The 13,546-nt window shown below is 39.8% G+C and overlaps 1 long non-coding RNA gene across 1 annotated transcript; it reads left to right on the top strand.

Moving 5' to 3' along the window:
* Positions 1-1,123: 1,123 nt before the first annotated feature.
* LOC120298592 lies at positions 1,124-13,440 on the top strand. The gene is made up of 3 exons (XR_005554150.1): positions 1,124-2,033; positions 8,994-9,176; positions 12,812-13,440. It is a non-coding gene; the product is annotated as an uncharacterized LOC120298592 (long non-coding RNA).
* The last annotated feature ends 106 nt before the right edge of the window (positions 13,441-13,546 follow it).

Here is a 13,546-nt window from a genome sequence, read left to right as displayed (position 1 = left end):
CTGATAATCCATAAGAAATTGTGTGAGTACCATCTCAATAACCTAAAAGGGGGAGGTTGGAGACTGGACAAAATTATTGGGCCTAGTGATGGCTTTTTTGGAGAAGGTGACCTGCTGCCTCTAATTATTTACCCAGCTTCTTACAGACTGTATACAGTGCAGTATATGTACAGTAGTTAAAAAAACATGACTAATTCTAGTCACATCTTTCAGAAATAGATGAACAGTTTGTTGCTAGAAAATCATAGTATGATTTGTACATTATGTAACAGCAAATTAGATCATGATGTATGTTTTTCTGCTCTTAACTAACTGAAATGCTGTGCTGTCCTAAAACCAATTGGAATAAATATCAAGATAACATATTTATTGGTGACTGCCAAGCCTACAGCACTTTGGTAATGGCCACTGTTAATACCTTTTTCTGATACTGTATGTCAGTTGATGCTAATAAATTGGATCTTCCATTTAAACAGTTTTTCAAAATATCACACTATTGGAGATATTCGGATGTTTTAAAATCTAACTTGCACTTCCAAGTTGCTATAGTACTGGTGGAAACATAAATTCTGTCGGCTATGTCTAAATAAATTTACTAAAAGATTGGGGATAGCACTAATATCAAACATTCTAGAGAACCTTACTGAGGCAAAGAAAAATTTATATCTGAAGTTGGCCATATTTTTTATTATTTGTGTTGCATGTATTTATACAACTCTTTGGTTTGATTAGTCTATCTTCATCAGAGTTAGTGAGGGTTTTTTTGTCATGTCAATTTTAAAGATAGATAATGATTTTCATTCTAGAGAGAAGCGTCAAAATAAATGAATTATTCTTACTCAAAACTAAATAAAATCTCAGCAACTATCTTGAAGACTTTCCAGCACCTAAAACCATGTCCAATATTTTACTTGCTCCTTCCATACAAATAACTAAATGGAATGCTTACAATTGAAATAAATCTAGATATATTCTCTGCTCTAAAATAAAGTGGATATTATTGATCTGTTTTGCTACTTTACTCTACCAAAATCAAATTGGAAAATATTATAAAAATACATCAATGAGGAGAAACGGATTTTAACCAGCAAAATGTTTATTATTAGACTTCTATGCCATCCATTTCACCAAGGCAATTCTAGGCAGCTTATAGTCAAGTAGTTAAAATGACCATATAAAACATGAAAACAATAAATAAGAACCATACCATTAAAAATTCAGATAAAATTTGTACTTGAACATTGGCAGATGCTAAAAATGACTTTTAAGTGGTTCTTGATCAACTGTCAAATATTAGTTTTTTCCTTCAATATCAAGTTTGTAGTTTATGCTAATTAATATCCCAAATAGAATATATTGTCTTTTCTGAAAGTATTTTTATTCTCTTTTTTTCATATTCAACTCCAGAGGCAGCAAACGTATCAGTATTCCTCCTGTTTTTCCCACAATCACCCTGGTCCAAAGTCACCCAGCCAGGTTTTCAACACAATCTCCTGATTTTTACAGTAGACTATTACTTTAACCACAATACCAACCTGTCTCTTGAAATACAGGCTGTCCCTAATCTTAGTTTGTTATATTTATATTCCACCTTTCTGGCAAGAATCAGCACCGTCACTTTCACTTTCATTTGAGGCAGGTTAGGTTGAAAAATATTGCCCAAACATTACATAATGAAGATAGGGGCAACTGGACATTTGAAAGTGTGAGTCCACAGTACTGGTTTAGAAACTTTAATTACACATACAGGTTGGCTTTCTGTTAAATATGAATACAGACTACAATAGGTTTTCAAATATAAAGATATAGAAAGATATATAGTTCATGATAATTGGCACCAGTATAGTTTTGATTCCAAAGTCACCTTTGTACTAATCTACTGCCCAATGACATCATTGCTGATTTAATAATTCTGCTGATGCTGGCCTTCTATGATCTTGATCACATGAGACAATTGCCTGAATATTTCAACAACTCTTAACAATGAAGTTGGCTTATAGGAAAGGAGACTTTAGACAAAAACAGCTTTAAGGGTAAGGAAATATGATATATTTTGATAAATAAAAATAGGCAGGTATTGATACAAGGATATAACGTTCTAATTTAAAATACAGAAACAAGTTTTACAATTGTACCTCTAAAACGTCCAGTCAATTACAATTATTAGCTTCAAAATTAAAAAAGAGGAAATAGCAGGTAAAGAATCCAGATTAGGAGATAGTGGGCTGTAGCTATTGCTGAGTCCACAGCAGTGGAAAAGCCCTTCTATTTTTTGTCAGGAATTTGCTAAACAGAGATATATCCAATGATGATTCTTAGAATACTGGTAGGAATCGGTCTCCACACTACAATTTCCAGAAAGATCATATTCAATAAAAATGTATTCAATAAAAATGTACATCCTAACACATATAAAAAGGAACCAAGTTGAGAAAGGTTGGCTTGTTACCAAAAGTGGTTGAGGCTGTAATATTGGCAGTTCTTCAGGATCCAGGCTGTCAGTTGATAAGTTTTGGCCTTTGAATGTCATCATAGGTATGATTGTACTTTTCCTGTCTTCTATGCTTAATTTCAATCAAACAAGCCAACAAGGAAACAAAAAGACCAAAACATCAACTCATGAGCATACCAAGATTAACCTTAGACCAACAATTAAGAAGCAAACAATCCCCTAACCAAAGAACTATCAACTCAGATAAATATGTTTACAATAAACAATCCAAGCAAAGAACTTGTGCTGTCCCACTCACTCACACACATACACAATAGTGGGTTAATGGGTTTATTAATATTCTCTAGCAATTCCCTTCAATAAAAAGCCAGAAATGTCCCAATTAAGTCCAGCCAAAAGCAGACTAATGCTGGTCTACACAGCAATGTCCAATGAGTCCACAAGAAGGCAGGTTCTCTTCTTCATCGCTGACCAGCTGCAGCTGTGTGATTTCACCATTTGAAGCTGTCCCGCTGCAGGTGTGCTTCAGCCAAATCCCTCTCAGATGGTTGCTTGGAGCCATTGACCAACTCTCCGGAATTGGTTCATCCTCCTCTGAGCTGACATCTAGAGATGTACCTGGGAAGCGTCTGAGGGGGGTTATCACAGAACCACCAAGACCACTCCCACCAATACTGACAAGGCAAGCCACTAATATGTAAAATGAGAGCAAATCCCACTCCCTACTAGCACTGATGATGTTATCTAGTTTGGTAATAAAACTCTGCAAGAAAATACCAAGCTCAGAGAGCACCTACGATATGCCAATTTTAATTTTAGACTAACATTTTTAGATAGATGCATTTATTATTTATTGTTTATTTTATTTATTTGTTCAATTTCTATGGCTGTTCATCTCAATGATTCTAAGCAGCTTGCAATTCAAAAATCATATTACAGTGAAAAATATTAAAAACATTTTAAAGCAATAAAAACAGTAAAACCAATGAAAACACTAAAAACATCGAAGTAAATATACATCAGAGCAATATATTTGGTCAATTAGCAATACAGCCAGGAAATGGGGCTCTTGACACATTCATCACCCCAGGCTCAAGAACACGGCCAGTTTTTTAGGGCCTTACGAAAGGCTAACAGGGTTGGGGCCATTGCAATCTTTGAAGACAGTATGGTCCATAGATCAGGGCCACTGTGGTAAAGTTCATATTCTTTGACTGACAGATCTGCAAAATGCCCACTCAATCTAGTTGGACAGGTAGAGCTTTTTAAAAAGATGATCCCTCAGCCATGTACAACTTTAAAGGTAACCATCTTGAATTGCACTCGGAAACACACATCTAACAAATGCAGCTCACACAGGAGTGATGTTACATCTGCTGTTTATCTGGCATTATTTACTACCCGGGCTGCTGCATTTTGCACCAGTTGGAGTTTCCAAATGGTCTTCAAAGACAACCCCATATAGGACATGTTGTTACAGTAGTCTAACCTGGAGGTTAGAAGGGCATGGGTTATTGTGAATAGGGCCTCACACTTAATATATGAGTGCAACTGTCGCATCATCTGAAAGTGTGCAAAGGCCCTCCTTGCCACAGTGGCCATCTGCTTTTCAGGAGGACCTGCACATCCAGGAGGATCTCCAGATTGCTGGACCTCCTGGACCAAACCCACTGGGTCTCTCTGGGGCACTGCAATCCCATCCAGAATTAGAGGTCTCCAAGGGGTCCAAATACCCACAGCCACTCCATCTTGCTAGGATTAATTTGAAGCCCCTTTTGCCCCATGCAGTCCCCAACAGCCTCCAGACACTAGGATAGGATGTCTACAGCATCACTCAAGGGGCCTGGGCTAGAAATACAAAACTAGGTGTCATCTGCATACTGATATCTCACCCCAAACCAATGTATCATATCACCCAGTGGCCTCATATAAATGTTAACTTGAAAGGGAGAAAGAACAGAGCCCCGAGATACCCCACAAAGTAGGGGGCATGGGCTAAATCTCTCTCTCTCTCTATCAACAGACTGGAATCAGCCACAGGGAAGGGAGGAGAATAAATATGTCCACCCCCCCAATTTCTGGAGTTGGTCCACAAGGATATCATGATCAAAGTTATTGAATACCACAGAGAGATCAAGAAGACCCAGGATGGATGCACTACTTCCATCCCATTCCTGCCAGAGGTCATTCATGAGCATGATCAATGTTTCAATCCCAAACCCCAGTATGAAATCTGGCTGAAAGTGGTCTAGATAATCTGCCTCACCCAGGGTTCTCTGAAGCTACCATGCGACCACTCCATCATTATCCTTTAAAGGGGAGGTTGTAGACCAGATAAAAACTGTCCAGGCCACCTAATTTGAGCAATGATCCTTTGATCACAGTGGTGAGCCCACTCCCTCTCTCAACGAGGAGTTAACTATTGCCCAGAAGCACTCACATATCCCCTCCCACAAGGCCTTAATTGGCCAGGAGGAACATGGGTCTAACACAGAGTTCCCCAAATTTTTGAGCACCAGGAACTGGTTCCATGGAAGTTTTTCCATGGACCAGAGGGTGCGTGGTTTTGTGTACTGCCTGCATCTCATGAATGGGGCTTTGCTTGTTTGTGCAGACCAGTTGCTGGCATGCCACAGACCTGTACTGGTCCAAGGACCAGGGGTTGGGGATCCCTGGTCTAACACACAAATGGATGTACTAGCAGCTGATAGAGTCCTGGCCATCTCCTCAGCTTTGAATTCTTCTCAGATCACTTTGCAAGATATAGCTCCCACCACCTCCATAGACTCTGCTCTAAAGCTGGAGTTCAATATAGAGTGCACGCAACCAATTTTATCTGCCAGATGTGCAATTTATTCTTCACAGCAAGCCTTTAGGTGGATTCGGCATTGTCCCTCTTAGGAGGCACCGAGTCACCCAGAACAGGATCATTGGCAAACTATTGGCAAACACAATGGGGGCAGAGAAATAATTACTCTATTAAGACAGGCCTTAATAGTGGCTCTACTTCATGTTCAATTGTCTTTGTTCCCTGTCTTTCCCCAGCAACATATTGGTCATTCCCTAGTCCACTTAAGTTTCCTTAATTCCATCATTAAAATATCCATAACACTTATTGATCTATTTTATCTATCTGTTTTTTTATCATGAAAGTAATTGCTTATTTGATATTTTTCTGAAATCATTTTGAAATTAAACCTTTCCATTTTAAGCTCAAAACAATCTATCATTTTTTTAATTCTTATTGAAAATTTTTAAATTTTACAAAACAATTCCCTTCCCCAAACCCCCCCAACCCTCCCATACCCTCCCCCACCTCCCCAAACCTCCCATACCCTCCTCCAACCTTCCCAGAGCTGAGTACAGGCTTAATTAAAATTTTTCAAAAAAACTTAAAACACATATAAATCCTAAGCAAATCTAAATACATTAAATTAAACAAGTTATCTTCTCTTAAAAATAATAATTACAATCATTAAACACATTATAATATACTCTAAACATTTTCTAATATCATACTTATATTATTATCCATCATTCTTTATAAACTCCCTCCAAAACACAAATTTAAACATTACTTAAAACATTAAAATTCCCTTATACATATTTAAAGCAAAATGTTCCTTTAAATACTCCTTAGATATCTATACATACAATATAAAATCTAATCTCTCCCTCTTTCTTTATCCTAAGACACAAAAATAAACATATAAACATTCATTATACCATTAAAACTAAATACTCTTTTGAATAGTCCTTAAATTGCTAAACTTAAACTTCTTATCTAAAATTTTCATTCGATCTCCATGATCTTCTCTCCTATCAAAAAAAACCTTAAAACACATATAAATCCTAAACAAATCTAAATACATTAAATTAAACAAATTATCTTCTCTTAAAAATAATAATAAAAAAAGAAAAAAAACCAAAATTTTTTTTTATAATTACAATCATTAAACACATTATAATATACTCTAAACATTTTCTAATATCATACTTATATTGTTATCCATCATTCTTTATAAACTCCCTCCAAAACACAAATTTAAACATTACTTAAAACATTAAGATTCCCTTCATATTTAAATCTTTACCAATAACCAATTCCATCCACAATAAACACATTCCTTATCAGTCTCTCTTATCCATAAACCTCGAAAGAAGTGCTTTGAAATCTGCCCTTAAAGGTTGCTCCAAAAAGTTTATAAATCTTGCTTCTCCCAGACTCAGGAACCAATACTTGTGAGGCTTCCTTAACCTCCTTCTGTTGCTCCTTTTCTTTACATTTATATGTTGCACGGGTTGTCCTCTGCTCCTTCATCTCAACTTGTTGAGGCCCCTCGAACTGAGATTTCCCATTTTTCATTAATATAGGCTCTTCAGACTGCAATTCTACCCTTAAAGGTTGCTCCAAAAAGTTTATAAATCTTACTTCTCCCGCAGATTCAGAAACCAATACTTGTGAGGCTTTCTTAACCTCCTTCTTCTGTTGCTCCTTTTCTTTACAATTATATGTTGCACAGGTTATCCTCTGCTCCTCCATCTCAACTTGTTGAGGCCCCTCGAACTGAGATTTCCCAATTTTCATAAGTATAGGCTCTTCGGACTGCAATTCTACCTTCTTCTCTTCCAAAGCTTTAAACGTAATAGATGGCGATGAGCATACCCCCAGAACCGAAGTGTAAAAGTCTTTTGCTTTAGAAACAGTATTAAGTCTATAACGTATCCCCAGGTAACTCACCACCATTCCAGTCGGAACATCCCATCTGAACAAGATTCGCCTCTTTTTAAGTTCGTCTGTTAAAAAAGCAAACTCCTTTCTTCTTCTTAAAATTTTAGATGGGATCTCCTTTAAAATTATAACATCTTGTGAAGCAATTTGAAACCTCTTCTTGTAAAAAGCTTGTATAATTTCGTTGCGCAGGGATCTTTTCCCAAAATAAATTACCACGTCTCTTGGCAAATTCTTTTGCTCTGCCACCACGGAGTTAACTCTAAATGTTTTTTCAATTTCACTAAGTATTTCCTCTTTTTCTCTATTCAAAATCACAGCAAAGTCATTTGCAACCATCTCTCTCAGATCACCTTGCACAGACTCTCTCAAGCCTCTAATCCTTAAAGCATATTCCATTTGTCTATATTGAAGCATAAGAATCTCATCTTGAAAATTTTCCATCTCTTTTTCCATGCTTTCACATTTTCCCTCCATCAATTCCACTTTTTCTTCTACGCGAGAGTTCAGCTTTTCAAGAACAGAGGCAACTCCTTTTAAAGCCAAAACTATCTCTTGCCTCAAAATCTTATTATTTTCCTCTAAAATCTCTTTCATTTCTCCCCTAATTTGAGATATAACATTTCCCATCATGTCTTGCAAATCCTTCACCATTATTGACTGTGCCAAAGAAGAGGGTGAAGCTATTGGTTTAGGTTGTTGCGCTGATGATAACATTGAAGAAGAAACCACCTTAGGAGCTGTAGGAATTACTGAACACTTTGGAGCAATCTTAAAAAAATCTTTACTCCTTCTTAAAAATTACAAAAGTTAAGCAAAAGAAAAAGAGAGATTAACTCCAAAAAATCAAAAAATCCTTCAAAAGGAGATCATTATAATAAAAAGAAAAAAGTTAAAAAAAAGAAAAGGGAAAGAGAAAAAAAATAATTAAATAGAAAAAATCCATTCCATTTTTTTTAAAAGTACAAAAAACAAAACAAAAAAGTTAAACAAAAATAATAATCCTCCTAAAATCCAAACCCAACATCAAAAAATCATAGCTGCTTGCCTCTTTGAAGCCATTTTCAAAAGGGGGAAAAAAAGTCTTATTTCTTCCTTCTTCCTTCTTAAAAATAAAAGTAATCCTCAAAAAAAAAGAGAGTTTAAAAGAAAAGAAAACACCAAGGACAAATCCACCTTCAAAAGGAAAAAAAATTTTTTTTAAAAGAAAGCTGTTTAATCCATAACGTTACAGTCACTTTCACTTTCTTCCGGAAAAAAAAAACAACTTCAAATCGCCATTTTACTTTCACTCTCCAGACAAAGAAAAAAAGCAAAAAAAGAGAAATAAAAGGATCACATTTCAAACTAAAGTCCAAATAAAGTCCAATAAATCAAATCCTTTATCCAGCTCTGTCCGCTTTTAAAAAAAACTCACCAGTCTCCTTTAAGCACGGAGGTGGCCGCAGCGTTTTGCTTTGATCCCGAGGGATCAAAGGCAGCTGGGAGGCGGAGGCACCCGAACTCCGAGGGAACTCTCTTTTTACCCCCCCCCCCAAAAAAATCTGGGGGGGGGGTTAAGAGGTTCAACCTCTATTCAGGTGATACTCCTCTCCCTCCCTTCGCCCAGGAGGGAGATTTTAAACCGCGGAGCAGCTGATGTGTGCTGTTCTCCGCAGTTTTCACGCTTCTCCCAGAAGGATGGCTACAAAGTAGCCGCCATCACCGGCGCGAACCACCCGAAGTACCCGAACCACCCGAACCATCATTTTGAAATTAAACCTTTCCATTTTAAGCTCAAAACAATCTATCATTTTTTTAATTCTTCAGAAGAAAAACATCATGAACAATGAATAGAGACTGAAGAACACAATGAAAATTATGTGCAAATGGTGATGGGGTAATATCTGAATTCTACTAAACACCTTCCTGATGGGCGGAACTCCAATATGCTTGTTCTTACAAATAATGGAGAAATCTACTAAGCAGCAGATGTCCAGGCTGGAGTCTCAGGTAGGAAAGAAAATAAATCCATTTCTTTTAAAATGTTGCCAATAGGAATAAAATACAGATGTAATTTAGAAACAGATAAAATAAGTTTATTGGGAAGAAATAAACAGAGACACATGCATTCTTCTAGTTACTCTAAAGCTATGGTAGCAAACCTATGGCACACATGCCAAAATGGGCACACAGAGCCCTTTCTGTCAGCATGCACACCAGAGGGATGCTCCCTCCCCCTCTCCACATGCATCTGACTAGTGGGAACTGGAGAGGGCAGGGAAACTGAATCTAGCAGCGCTCTTGCGGGAACAGCTGTGAGAGCTGGATGGGGAGAAGGAAACCTATAAAAGGAGCAGGTTTTGCTGGGAGTGCAGCGAGAGAGCGAGTGAACGAGTAGATGGCCTTTGGAAACGATGGTAGGTGTGAGTTTGGACAAGACAAGTAGGATGTGGCATCTGTTTGTGCTTTGCAGAAGGCTAGCGGGGGAAGGAGGACAGTGAGTTTGGACTTTGGAGAAAGGGAGAGAGAAAGGAAGGGAGGGGAGGAGGAAGGAAGGAAGGAAAGAAGGAAGGCTAGGCCCGCCAGCACCGCCAGGCATTTGCGCGGCCAGACCTGCCCAGGTGACGCCGAAGCCAGCCAGCCCTTCTATGGGAGCGCAGGTGGAGGGAGGTAGAGCGGCTACCCCGAGCACTGCGCCTGCCTCCCTTTGGGCTCCCTCAGCCTCTCTCCCTCCAGGCTGCGGCTGGTCAGATTCCCCCCGTGGGCAGCCCTGTGCCTGCCACCAGCCCGTCCCTGGCCAGCCCTCCTCCTCCTTCTGCGGGTGGACCACGGCTTACTGAGTCGGGTGGCGCCTCTCCCTGCAGGCGTCCTCAGGCTGAGGAGCTGGGCAGCCATGGCTCTCACACCCATCCGGCCTCCATCTGCCTGAGGCCCGAACTCGGCATGCCCGGCTGGCCAGTGATGGACTGAAGAGCGCCAGACGGTAGCACGTGCCCTAGGGCAAGCGGTAGGCAGGGTGGGTGCTCCCAATGTCTGCAGAAGGAACGGCGAGTAGACTCCATGCCCAGCCCAGCCCAGCAAGTATGGCACGGCAAACAAGGCAGCAGCCTCAAATGCGTCCCCATGTGTGAGCATGTCCCTGCCCTGCCAGGCAAGCAGAGCCGCAGCATCTGCAGCAGAAGAGCACAGGCGGGCAGTGGAGAGCACAAGCCCCGATCCCAGAACAGCCCCTCCCCACTCTCCTCCTCCCGTCGGAAGAGCTGCGGGGCTCAGGAGCCTCCCCCTGCGCCCTCCCGGTCCCCAGGGCATGTTGGCCATGTTTCTCCCCAAAGCAAGGAGACTCACCTTGGCAGCAGTTGCTGGGCATTGGATGGGCATTTTTCTAGTCCAGCTCCCCCCCATACACACACACGTGACATGAGGGTGAGACAGACTGTGCCTTGGTGCTGCTGAGCTGGCACCCCTGACTCAAGAGGGGGGACCCCTCCCTGCCCAACGTTCTGCGATTAAGAGGCTCTGGAAAGTGTCTGGGGAGGGAGTCAGATGGGCAGTGAGTCAACCCAGATGGCCTCCAAGGACTTTTTGTATCATTGAAAGCTCTGTTATTGTGTTTTTGGGAGATGGAGTGGGGGATTTTTATTTTTTCCTCGTTTTGCTCTTTTAAAGAGAAAACACCCCCAATGCCCCCCTGCATAGCCAGAAGCCTTGCACCATTGCCGTTCGCCTGCTGGGCTCCCCCAGCCCCCCTTTCTCTTCCTTTGAAACAAACAACCCCCCAATCCTCCCATTCCTGTCTTCTGAATTAAAACAAGAGAAAGCCAAGTTTTTTCTTTTATGATCTTTACATATTTAAACTGCAGCAAGAAGGAAGTGAGGAAGAAAACCATCACGAGACACTCTTCTATTTTAACTTTTTTTCCTAGTCGCTTTTTGGAGTTTTCATCCTGCTTTCATGAGAGGGCAGTGTTTGGGAGGGGGTGTAGCTGCCCCCCCTCCCCCCCAAGCCATCAGCTGAGCAAGATACCTTCCTGCCCACTGCCGCACCCGCCAGAGACCCCCTGGATCTCCCCCAACCCTGCCTGGCCTCCACAGGCATCCCTCCCCAGAAGCAACATCGACCATGACCACCGTAGCCATGGCAACCCAGTGGGCCATGCCCACCCAGTGGGCCATGCCTACCCGGCACCCAATGATACATAAGTGGGTTTTGGGTTGCAGTTTGGGCACTCGGTCTCTAAAAGGTTCGCCATCACTGCTCTAAAGAGTTAGTGCCATTTTTCTTTGTTGCCATCTAGATTTATAGAAAACATGAGTTTTGGGAAATGTTTTTCAGTTACGTATCCTAATAAGTTGGGAACAAGCATAATGATTAAATTCAAATTTATATCCATGTTTATTTAAAATTTTGACCCACTGAACCCATAATAAAATTAAGAGTTGATTACCCAGGTAAATATTTTTAAAATTGTTAATCTAATTCTCTCTCCACTTACCTTTCTTAGGTCTATACACCATTGTTCCAGTTCTTTTTTTATAAGAGATTCTGATACTAAATATCTAAGGCAGGCATGTCAAACTGCCGGCCCATGGGCCGGATGCGTCATGCCGAAACCACGCCCACCCCATTGCTGGCAATGGGGAAAAAGTCACGATATGTTGCATGACAATACAATTATACAAATTACATAATGTAGCAGGAAAAAACTGAAATGTAGTAATGGAAGCAGAATAGGTGGCAATAATACAAGCAGTTACATTAACAACTTTAGTTAAAGTTGCTCCCTTATTATGCTATTTTAATAAATAATATTATTTTTCATTTACATAAATGAAGTGAAAGGTATCACCAGGACATTGGCAAATGGAAAAACGGTATCAGGGCAATTGGAATCCATAAGCAAAAATCAGCAGTAAAACACTTTTAGCCCTTTTGAATTCATGCAGTGTTGGAAACACTATGCAATTAATAATAGTCATTAAAAATTAATTTCATATTACTCAAGATTCCTATGTAATACAGTCATTCTGAAATTATTTTTGTGTTCAGTTTGAAGGATTCATCATAATTACCAAATGATTTTAGGAAGCAAAACTTTTGAAAAAATATGTCCAGGGAATATAAATATTTGTGGATTATGTGCAACAAAAGAAACAAGGAAAGGATTAGCTGGGAGAGAAATAAGATTGCAACGATTCTATCACTACTAAAGTGGACAAAATTGTTTGGAAAAGTTTAACCTAACGAATCCTCTATTGCATAGGTCTCAACCTGATATGGCTGGACTTTGCACACTCAGAAAATAAGTGGATAAAGAATTCCTGAAACCTAAAAGAAAGGGGGGGAAAGTAGCTTGAATTCTTTAAAGCAATAAGAGATTCAGGCAAATCGGCTTCTTAATGCTCCAGAACAAAGCTCTAATTTCAATTCAATTAATTACAGAACATTAAAAATCTACATCTATCTTTAACCTTTATTGAAGGTTAAATTGAAAATAATGCAAATCATTAATCACTTTGTCTCCTTAAATATCACTTAAGGAGACAAAACATATCTACGTATATGTTTTCAGCTCTGGGACTTTCACCCCTTGAATGAACATGGTATAGTTCAAAAATAAGTTATCTTCTTCCTCTTCTTTTCTCAGGAGAGTTTCACAGATGTTTATGCTATGGCAAATTTTTCTCTTCCACCATTAAAACCACCAGGAAAGCCACTATCGCTGTTTAAAGTGCACCTACCACCAATGAAACTATCAGGAAGACAAATACCAGCATCTTCAACTATCACAGCTGCTCCCTTGTATCAAAATAGAGAATCAAACAAACATTTATCATCTTGTATACCAGAAACAAACACCATTTTTCTCCCTCAAGTGAATATTTCAGGAAAGAAAATAGGAAGAAAATACTATGAACTCCCTCCATTGACCACTACAGTGAAACAGACAGAAGCAATACAGGAAGCAATTTATCTGCAAGTGAGCAATATTCAGGCAGGTTCATTTTAAAATAGGCTAGGCCAGAGTTCCCCAATCTTTCCAGCTTGGCAGACAGGGAGGGGCAGAAGGAAAAGGGATGGTTCCACGCAAGCGGCCAGCAAGTGCACACATATGGCACAGCTTCGTTTCCATGAGTGGTATGCACATGCACTGCTTATGAAAATGGAATGCTACTCACGCAAGTGGGGATGCATGTTCACGTGCGCATGTTCATCCACCGTTTCTGTGGTCTGGTTGGAAACAGCTTACGGCCCACTAGTGGGCCACAACCCAGAGGTTGGGGACCCCTGGGCTATGCAACATTTCCTTAAAAGCAAAATAATATGATATGCCATTTCCAAAAGGGGAAAAAGAAAACAGAAAAAAGACAAAACTCATTTA

The sequence above is a fragment of the Crotalus tigris genome, unplaced genomic scaffold, assembly GCF_016545835.1.
Source record: "Crotalus tigris isolate CLP2741 ecotype Arizona unplaced genomic scaffold, ASM1654583v1 scf7180000024115.3125172, whole genome shotgun sequence".
Classification (NCBI taxonomy): Eukaryota; Metazoa; Chordata; class Lepidosauria; order Squamata; family Viperidae; genus Crotalus; species Crotalus tigris.
This window is presented reverse-complemented; position numbering and strand designations above follow the sequence as displayed.